Source organism: Coregonus clupeaformis, chromosome 13 (assembly GCF_020615455.1).
Source record: "Coregonus clupeaformis isolate EN_2021a chromosome 13, ASM2061545v1, whole genome shotgun sequence".
Lineage (NCBI taxonomy): Eukaryota > Metazoa > Chordata > Actinopteri > Salmoniformes > Salmonidae > Coregonus > Coregonus clupeaformis.
Window position 1 is genome coordinate 44,720,639 of NC_059204.1, and position 11,468 is coordinate 44,732,106.

Consider the following 11,468-nt stretch of genomic DNA (forward strand, 5'->3'; position numbering starts at 1 on the left):
TCATGCACTCATTCCTTGCCCTAATGGAAGTGCCAAATACCGATTATTAGCAGGTGATTAGTTACTTACATTTTTTTTTCTTCTTTTTTTTCTTCCTCATACTGGTCCCCCATGGGAAACGAACTCACAGCCCTGGCGTTACAAACGCCATGCTCAACCAACTGAGCTACACGGGACTATATATATACTTCAAAGACACAATGTAAACAATGATGGACTGGCATACCTGTTAACAACCTAAATTAACCTAATGATGATGAGCCAGTTGGACCTTTTGCACATTTAAATCAGTCCATGGCCAGCATTGACCTGTGCCAAAAAATGCATCTTGCCCTGACAAATGAAATATTTTTGAGGCAGTATCCTAGTAAAATCATATTGCTATAGGTTTACATTACCCCAGATATTCATTGCCTTCCAATGATTTTCTTAAACCCACCTTGGTCACAATCAATCAAAAGGTTTGCCTCTTGGACTTTGGGTTTGGACTGATTTATGGCTCCAAGCTCAGGTAGATGGAAGTAGTTGTGGTCCCGATGTGTGTTTGTTCACTAAAACAGTCCTATTTGGAGATAACATCAATGAATTCATTCACAACATGAGATGAGAAAAAAGATTATTGCGGTAATGTTATGTAAGAACGTGTATATCAGATTCTTTGAGTATAACTGTGAACAGCATGAAAGAATGCTATAATAGTGAAGGCCATGAAAGAATGCTTTCAAGTACATTGTCAACAGAAGATCAAACTGCAATGAGGTGATTAAGTGGTGTAACCTGAGGGGTATACTACAAAGCAGGCTCAATGAGTTAGCCAGCTAACTTTGATAAACAACCAGAAATAACTATTGATTTTCTGGTTCATAAAAAAAGCTAGCCATAGATATGTGGTTTTGGTTGTTGAGTTAAGTAGACCATGCCTATTTCAAGCTTATCTTTCAAAAAAAAAATGCTTTGTTGTATACCCCTCTGCACATGTACTATGGTTCTCATGTTGTTTGGTGTATTTCAGGAGCTGACATCTTGAGCCCTGATTTTGCATATAAGGACATCCAGGACATACATACCAGGCATACCGCCTGAAGGAAGGCCTGAAAAATGTCCAAAGACTCCACCACCCCAGCCATGGACTGTTCTCGCCGCTACCGTCCGGCAGGCGGTACCGGAGCATTGGGTCTCGGACCAACAGGCTCCGAAACAGCTTCTATCCCCAAGCACTGAGACATTTGAACAGCTAGGCGATGGCTGCCCACCCTCACCCACAGTGTACCTGCACTGATTATCTGCACTGACTATATGCCACTCACAGGTCTCTAGACAGACACTCACACACACCTACACTGACAGTCCTGCACACACACACACACTGACCCCCACACACATACAAACACTCACAACCACACACCACTTATGCTGCTGCTATATTAATTATTATTTATCCTGCTACCAGTCACTTTCTCCTTACCCCTGCCTACATCTACCTTAACAACTCCAGTATCCCGACCCTGCACATTGTACATTTGGTACTGCCACTTACCCTGTATATACCCTATATATGCAAAAGTATTTGGACACCTCTTTAAATTAGTGGATTCGGCTATTTCATCCACACCCATTGCTGACAGGTGTATAAAATCGAGCACACCGCCATGCAATCTCCATAGACAAACATTGGCAGCAGAATGGCCTTACTGAAGTGCTCAGTGAATTTCAACGTGGCACCGTCATAGGACGCCACCTTTCCAACACTAGAGCTGCCCCGGTCAACTGTAAGTGGTAGGCCACACAAGCTCACAGAATGGGACCGCCGAGTGCTGAAGCGCGTAAAAATCGTCCTCGGTTGCAGCACTCACTACCGAGTTCCAAACTGCCTCTGGAAGCAACTTGACGGGCTGGCCGAGGCGTGGAAGCCCGACGAGCCGGCCAAGGCGTGGAAACCCGACGAGCCGGCCGAGGGGTGGAAGCCCGACGAGCCGGCCAAGGCATGGTGAGGCGTGGGAGCCCAACGAGCCGGCTGAGGCGTGGGAGTCCGACGAGCCGGCTGAGGCGTGGGAGTCCGACGAGCCGGCTGAGGCGTGGGAGCCCGACGAGCCGGCTGAGGCGTGGGAGCCCGACGAGCCGGCTGAGGCGTGGGAGCCCGACGAGCCGGCTGAGGCGTGGAAGTCTGACAAGCCGGCTGAGACGTGGGGTTGGAGCCTGCCGAGCCAACCGAGGCAAGAAACCTCTCGAGCCAGCGAAGGTATGGAAGCCTGACGAGCCAACTGAGGCATCCCCGGTTCCCTAGGCCACGGCACCCAGACCCGACTTCACCAACCAACACAAAAAAACGAAAAACTCCTTGATGCCTCCAATATTGGAGTCTGCATTCTGTGAGGACAGATGCTGGGAGACGAGAAGCAGGTAAAGGAAGTGAATATTTAATATAAACAGACATGAAACAAAACACGGACAGCGTCTGGACAGGGGAAACATTACGACTGGAATGAAACTGGGGAAGTGACAGATATAGGGGAGGCAATCAATGATGTGATGGAGTCCAGGTTAGTCCGATGAAGCGCTGATGTGCGTAACAATGGTGACAGGTGTGCGTAACGATGGTGACAGGTGCGCGTAACGATGGTGACAGGTGCGTGTAACGATGGTGACAGGTGTGTGTAACGATGGTGACAGGTGTGCGTAACGATGGTGACAGGTGCACGTAACGATGGTGACAGGTGTGCGTAACGATGAGCAGCATGGCGGGAGCAGGCATGACACCCTCCAAAACGAAACATGTTTGGTTAGTAGACACCCTAGGTAGTAGCCTAAACATTTTCCTTGACAGTCCAATATTTATTCCATATACAGTGAATTACATTGTTCTGTTGCATGGGTAAATAGTCACAACTCTGAATGACCAAATAATTATCATTTATTAGCAAAAGATAGCAGTGGTGTAAAGTACTTAAGTGAAAATACTTGAAAGTACTACTTAAGTCGTTTTTTGGGGGCATCTGCACTTTACTATTGATATTTTTGACAACTTTTACTTCACTACATTCCTAAAGAAAATAATGTACTTTTTACTCCATACATTTTCCCTGACACCCAAAAGTACTCGTTACATTTTGAATGGCTAGCAGGAAAATCGTCAAATTCACGCACTTATCAAGAGAACATCCCTGGTCATCCCTCCTGCCCTTGATCTGGTGGACTCACTAAACACAAATGCTTCATTTGTAAATTATGTCTGAGTGTTGGAGTGTGCCCCTGGCTATCCGTAAATTAAAAAAACTAGAAAATGGTGCCATCTGGTTTGCTTAATACAAGGAATTTGAAATGATTCATACTTTTACTTTTACTTTCAATACTTAAGTATATTTTAGCAATTACATTTAGTAATTATCTTATATAAAGTAGTAATTCTCTTTAGTTTTTTCCCTGATGTAGCTATAATTTTGTAAAATAATTTTAACATTTGCGCTATCCAAAGCTGCAAAGATTTCGTATCCACTTAGCGTTTCACCGAATACTTTTATTTTGAAAGCAAAATCGGAAAATCGGAAGTCTTACTATTGCTGGCGGGATGCTAATGCTGCTCTCGTGACGCTAATCCCTTGTTCTATCTGCGTATTGCTCATGGGTTTTCCGCGGCTGCCTGGGGGTCCATGGAGGTACTGCAAGGGGTCTGCGTATTTTTTTGGGGGATTCTTTTTTATATTTATGACAAAAACATTTTTATGAATATCGCTAGCTACAAGAGAATACCATCGTGAATGCCATTTTTATGTCTCTGCATCCAGTATGAAGGAAGTTAGAGGTAGTTTCACGAGCCAATGCTAACTAGTGTTAGCACAATGACAGGAAGTCTACAGGAACAGTTAGCATGCTAGCTGTACCAGTTCATCCGACTCTGGGAAACCAGATAAATGGCTTCATTGCCAAAATCTCAAACTATCCCCTTAATATGGAGGACATTACAGTCATTGGAGCTAATTACAGGGGTTTTTCTGTATAGAACATTCTTATGTGGGCCTTTTAAGTGGTAATGTTCGGGATGGAAGAACAGTTTCAGTGTCAACTGAAACGACCAAAACCAGACAAAGCATGCAGAAAATCTATTCTTATACCATCATTGAGAACTATCAATCAAATAAAACCATTTTAACATTCAAAACTGCTAAGTTCTTTATCAGCTCCATGCCAAACGCCTCCAAGATACCTTTCTCGTCAATGAACTTTGGGGAGGTCAAAATAATATTAATAATAATAATTTATTCAACTATTATAGTTAAGCAGATCATTAATTATTAAGCAAGTGAAAAGTGTTGTATGGGGAAATGAGTGTCGAATTTAGTCAACATAAAAATGAATTGCTATTTTGATTTGTGAGGTTTATTTGATTTAATAGAAGTTTCAAAATGCTTAGGTTGTTACACGTGTACTGATATGCACTGAGTGTTCAAAACATTAGAAACACCTGCTCTTTCCATGACATAGACTGACCAGGTGAATCCAGGTGAAAGCTATGATCCCTTATTGATGTAATTTGTTAAATCCACTTCAATCAGTGTAGATGAAGGGAAGGAGACCTGTTAAAGAAGGATGTTTAAGCCTTGAGACAATTGAGACATGGATTGTGTTTATGTGCCATTCAAACGGTGAAAGGGCAAGACAATAGATTTAAGTGCCTTTCAACGGGGTATGGTAGTATGTGCCAGGCACACCTTTTTGTGTTTGTCAAGACCTGCAACGCTGCCGGGTTTTTCATGCTAAACAGTTTCCTGTGTGTCTCAAGAATGGTCCACCGCCCAAGCATCCCATTGGTTCCTGTGTGTGGCTTGTGTTTAAGTGACACTTTTGATATTCTGGGTTTCTCCTGATTGTCCATGCTTTCGTGCTGGGTCGAACAACGCCATTTACCTGTGACTGTATTCATGATACAGCACTGCCTCTTGTGCCTTATTGCTTAATCATCATCAGTGGAGAAATATGTGAAATCTGGTCTGCTGGGCCATGGACTAATATAATAATGTATACAACACAACAGATAAATCTTGGTCACATCATGCAGCAAAACCTACGTCACTTTTCCCCCTTGTAATGTATTTTGATGGACTGATAGTTGGAGGCAATTCCACAGTAACGTAATGATGCAGATTATAATAATTTTAAAAAATGATATATATATAAAATATACAATCTACCAGCAGTGAAGCCAACAACCAACCAAAAAAATAATGAAAAAAATACTAAACAAAGGTAAACAACAACAGAAAACAACAATGCAAAAACAAAAGACATTAAGGGCAGCAAAAATCTAAACAGCAAGGCCAACTGTATGCATTTGTGTGCATGTGTGGCACTATTTACGTGTGTGTTGCAGATTTTTTTATTTTCATTTTAAAATGTATACCAAACCAAAGCCAATGATCGCAAAGTTAACTCTATCCACAGAACATTTTACAAAAACACATTTACTTGAACAGTGTAGTTGCAAAGTTTGGTAACAGAATGAGGTTTGTGCCGTGGAATTGCCCTTGGAGAGACAGGAAAGGTAGAGGGGTGTTTCAGATGGATGGTGGGTTAGAAAATAACCCTTTCCAACAGTGGTATACTTTAAATGTACATTACTGTATTGTACATAGGTGGGTCATCTAGGTTTGTACCTGTAGACTTTCCTTCACTGTGAAGAAAAACAATGTGCAATACAGTAATTGAGGACATTGAGACATCAAGTTTTTTGTGATGATGTGATATGATGATGTGGCTCAGTTGGTACAGTGGGGAAAAAAGTATTTAGTCAGCCACCAATTGTGCAAGTTCTCCCACTTAAAAATATGAGAGAGGCCTGTAATATTCATCATAGCTACACGTCAACTACTTTATGGTGGAAAATAAGTATTTGGTGACCTACAAACAAGCAAGATTTCTGGCTCTCACAGACCTGTAACTTCTTCTTTAAGAGGCTCCTCTGTCCTCCACTCGTTACCTGTATTAATGGCACCTGTTTGAACTTGTTATCAGTATAAAAGACACCTGTCCACAACCTCAAACAGTCACACTCCAAACTCCACTATGGCCAAGACCAAAGAGCTGTCAAAGGACACCAGAAACAAAATTGTAGACCTGCACCAGGCTGGGAAGACTGAATCTGCAATAGGTAAGCAGCTTGGTTTGAAGAAATCAACTGTGGGAGCAATTATTAGGAAATGGAAGACATACAAGACCACTGATAATCTCCCTCGATCTGGGGCTCCACGCAAGATCGCACCCCGTGGGGTCAAAATGATCACAAGAACGGTGAGCAAAAATCCCAGAACCACACAGGGGGACCTAGTGAATGACCTGCAGAGAGCTGGGACCAAAGTAACAAAGCCTACAATCAGTAACACACTACGCCGCCAGGGACTCAAATCTTGCAGTGCCAGATGTGTCCCCCTGCTTAAGCCAGTACATGTCCAGGCCCGTCTGAAGTTTGCTAGAGTGCATTTGGATGATCCAGAAGAGGATTGGGAGAATGTCATATGATCAGATGAAACCAAAATATAACTTTTTGGTAAAAACTCAACTCGTCGTGTTTGGAGGACAAAGAATGCTGAGTTGCATCCAAAGAACACCATACCTGTGAAGCATGGGGGTGGAAACATCATGCTTTGGGGCTGTTTTTCTGCAAAGGGACCAGGACGACTGATCCGTGTAAAGGAAAGAATGATTGGGGCCATGTATCGTGAGATTTTGAGTGAAAACCTCCTTCCATCAGCAAGGGCATTGAAGATGAAACGTGGCTGGGTCTTTCAGCATGACAATGATCCCAAACACACCGCCCGGGCAACGAAGGAGTGGCTTCGTAAGAAGCATTTCAAGGTCCTGGAGTGGCCTAGCCAGTCTCCAGATCTCAACCCCATAGAAAATCTTTGGAGGGAGTTGAAAGTCTGTGTTGCCCAGCGACAGCCCCAAAACATCACTGCTCTAGAGGAGATCTGCATGGAGGAATGGGCCAAAATACCAGCAACAGTGTGTGAAAACCTTGTGAAGACTTACAGAAAACGTTTGACCTGTGTCATTGCCAACAAAGGGTATATAACAAAGTATTGAGAAACTTTTGTTATTGACCATATACTTATTTTCCACCATAATTTGCAAATAAATTAATTAACAATCCTACAATGTGATTTTCTGGATTTCTTTTTCTCATTTTGTCTGTCATAGTTGACGTGTACCTATGATGAAAATTACAGGCCTCTCTCATCTTTTTAAGTGGGAGAACTTGCACAATTGGTGGCTGACTAAATATTTTTTTCCCCCACTGTAATGGGTGAGAAAGTAGGTGATAAGGTTTAATGGGTAAACGGACCATAACTAATGTGGGTATAGAAGTAATGTATAATATAGTAGAGAGCAAACAGAGGGTTCCATTGAACTATTATGGTTTATTGGGCATTTCAATGGCATAAGGTGAAATCTGTGTGTATGAGTGAATTCGGCGGCTGGTATGGGTGGTGACCGGATACTACTGAGTATTTGGTTTGTTGATGTTGAATGGAAGATTTGTAGCGTGGTTGGGGTTAAATAGAAAGACTCACTTATTCAATAGGGAATGGGTAAAGGGAGAGAGAGCATTACTTTGTGTTGCTGAATGAGGTGAGAGCTAGTGCGGCTTTCATTTGGTGACGTCACTTGCTCTATGAAATGGAAGTATTTACTTTGAAAGCATCGCGGAATGTGTGGCGTGACTGGCAATGTATGTAGAGGGTCCCGGGTTCGAACCCAGGTAGGGACAGTGGGTAAAGCTTTCGCATTGGGGCTATAGACCTAGATTACTACGTGGATTGAGAAATGTGAAAGGTTGAATTAGATAGCTTAAGTAGAAGTATTCTAGAAAGGTCTATGAAAATATGTTACAAGGTCCCCGCGCCTTCCCCGTTGTGTAGGAAGGAGCAAGGGGAGGGGTGAGAGATAGTTCAAATGATAGGAATATCATTAAATGTATGCTTATCAACGATAGCAAGTATTTGTTTTATTAATTAGGGCCTAATCAGAGAGAACAGTTAAAGAAACTGAATAGCGAACTGAAATGGCGATAGAGCTGTGAAAATTGAGTTGAGGACAAAGGAGAATAATTTATGGCTCTGGTTAGCGAAAAACAACAACTAATAGAGACAGTCAAGCGAGTTAAATTGAGCTGTAAGATTTCAAGTAGAGGTCTGAATACTTGACTGAAAGGCAGTGCTTTGATGAATTATAATTGTTATTACTTTACAAGTCTCCTGAGTGGCGCAGTGGTCTAAGGCACTGCATCGCAGTGCTAACTGTGCCACTAGAGATCCTGGTTCGAATCCAGGCTCTGTCGCAGCCGGCCGCGACCGGGAGACTCATGGGCGGCGCACAATTGGCCCAGCGTCGTCCAGGGTAGGGGAGGGAATGGCCGGCAGGGATGTAGCTCAGTTGATAGAGCATGGCGTTTGCAACGCCAGGGTTGTGGGTTCGTTTCCCACGGGGGGCCAGTATAAAAAAATAAAAATGTATTCACTAACTGTAAGTCGCTCTGGATAAGAGCGTCTGCTAAATGACGTAAATGTAAATGTAAATGTTTATTCGATAGGTTGCTTAACACCAGTAGTGTATGCAAATAGTTGGTGAGTTCTAGAACGATAATTTATTTTCGTTACGGGGACCAGGGGATGCAAGTAGCTTTAGCTATTATGCTGAGGGAATAGCACCAACCTATAGTGGGTTCTAGATTTGTTAAATAAACAAACGTATATTTTAAACTAAAGTAATGCAATAGGCTACAATTATAACATTATCAGAAAAAGGCACAATTGAATGTGAAATAGTTATTACAATTATTATTAATAGTTATTACAATTATTATCATTGATCCAGTAATGATAGAAGGATAGTAGAGGAAAGGCAAGGGATTAAATCTCATTTAGGGAAAGAAGAAGAGTATGAAGATATATTAGGGAGAAAATACCATTAACTGAGGGATATAAAACGTTTAGCTGAAAAAGACAACAGGAATAATTTACCTTACACCCTAATATAGACATTAGACCATACCAGAAGTAGAGATGGCAGGATCACCAGTAGCAATCATGAAGAGAAGGTTCCCAGAAAATAGTAAGGAGGGAACATTTGATGTAACCGTGATTGTATTGGCTAAAAAATGAAATATGACATTTACAGGGGGGACAGGAACAATAGAAGGGGAGACAGATTTCTTAGGGGGTTGATCAAATAATTGATAATGGATCATTTGAGATGAGATCACATGTAGCAGATTTAGGGTAATCAATTAAATAATCATTGTATACTCAAGGAATTTTGAGTGGTTTTATGGATTAGTTATGAGGAATTAGATTGATACAAACAATTATTGATGGGTTAGGACTGGGGATATCTGTATCATGTTTTGTGTGTACTACCATCTTTAGATTACTGATGGTAATTGAAGGTTAACAAAATTTATAACCAGGAGAAAGAGATTAGCTTATCTCATTGGAATGTTGCCGAGGGCGAGGGGGAGCAGTAGTGAAGTTAGGCAGTGAGCTACCAAATCAAGTGGGGCCTGGCTATTTGTGGTTGTTGTTTTTCAAATTGGGTTTTTCAAATAAAAAACAACACACCTAGTATGATGGTTATAAAGGGTTGTTATGTTAAAATTAGGCAGTATTTAAAAATAAGGGATGGCAATTGGATGATAAATTACCAATATTACCTAAGTGATTGTTTAGGTAGGTGGTAATATTGACACATGGGCAAAACATGTGTCAAAAGGGGGATGGTAGGATTAAATAATAAATACATACGAAGGAGAGGACAAAAAAAAAAAAAAAAAAGAGAATGCAGTCAGAAATAGAAATTGAGAGCTGAACATGTGTGAAGATAGTTTATTAACCACACCCGTATGTCAGAGGTTTTGTGCCCCACAGGTGAACTAAAGGAGAAGGTGACTCACTCTATCTAACCAGGTGACTGGTGAGCATCCAGTCCCTAAAGAAGAAAAACTGGAAGCAGGCCTGTTGGGAAGGGCCCTATCAGGTTATATTGGTCACTGCCTTTGCCATTAGAATAGCAGAAAGAGCAACCTGGGTCCACGTTACCCACTGCAAAGAGGTAAGAACACATACAAGCACCATTGAACACACGCAGAGTTAGAGAGAAGAACTGGACCAATAGGGTCTGGGGATCACCTCTGTTAACGAAGATCTCCTACCCCGACCTATCATCACTGTAGTGTGTTCTCAGGGTGTGAGTATGGGGTAGTACCAAGCAGAAAGACTGAGGACAGGAGAGGGTTGGCGGTTTTTGGGAATATGGATAACTTGGGTTGCATCATAGTCTCGGCAATGGTCTTGATATGTCAAGATCCACCACCAGTTGTGCTATGCCCTTACCATTGTTAAGAAGTAAAAGAGAAGAGAAGCGACCCGACATACTGACCGTCAAGGACGAGTGGCCTACAAAATGGGAGTCAGAGAAGGGCAGACTGTCAGATTCAAAATAAGGGTTAGGGACGTAGCCAACGGGTGGGGTACATGTCAATAAGCAAATTGGGATTATAAAATCCTATTATATTCGTGTTCGGACCCCCACGGCGGATTGTTCCTAGACTCAAGTGTGTAAATACACTTGGGGGTGGGGATATGAGACCGAGGGGGCTGGGCATCCAGATGGGGGGTAAAGAGAAACAAAGACATCACCAATTATCAATTGGAGATAGTAGTAATGTGACGGACTTAAGTTCGGAAGCACAGGAGAGAATTTTGAACCTTACAGCCCCTGTAACCGATGTGTGGTGGGCATGTGCCAGTAAGGGCAGTGTAAGGCAGAGAATTCCAAAGGGGTGGCTAGATACGTGCGCCCTGGTTATACTGGTTCAACTAGTTAGAATTAGTCACCAGGAACCAAGGATTAAACAGATGGAGGAGGAGTTTTAACAAGATTTACATTTAAGTCATTTAGCAGACGCTCTTATCCAGAGCGACTTACAGTTAGTGAATACATTTTTTTTTTTTTATTTTTTTTTTTATACTGGCCCCCCGTGGGAATCGAACCCACAACCCTGGCGTTGCAAACGCCATGCTCTATCAACTGAGCTACATCCCTGCCGGCCATTCCCTCCCCTACCCTGGACGACGCTGGGCCAATTGTGCGCCGCCCATGAGTCTCCCGGTCGCGGCCGGCTGCGACAGAGCCTGGATTCGAACCAGGATCTCTAGTGGCACAGTTAGCACTGCGATGCAGTGCCTTAGACCACTGCGCCACTCAGAAGATGGAGAATATCCCTATTTAGATGGATGCGATTGGGATACCAAGGGGGGTATCGGATGGATACCGAGCTATGAAACAATTAGGGGAAGGGTTTACTACCACGTTCTTTTGGTGGGTGAAAATAAACAGAATTGTGGATTGGATTAATTATATCTATTACGACCAACAACGATTTATTGGCTGGACTAGGGATGCAACGGAAGGGATCT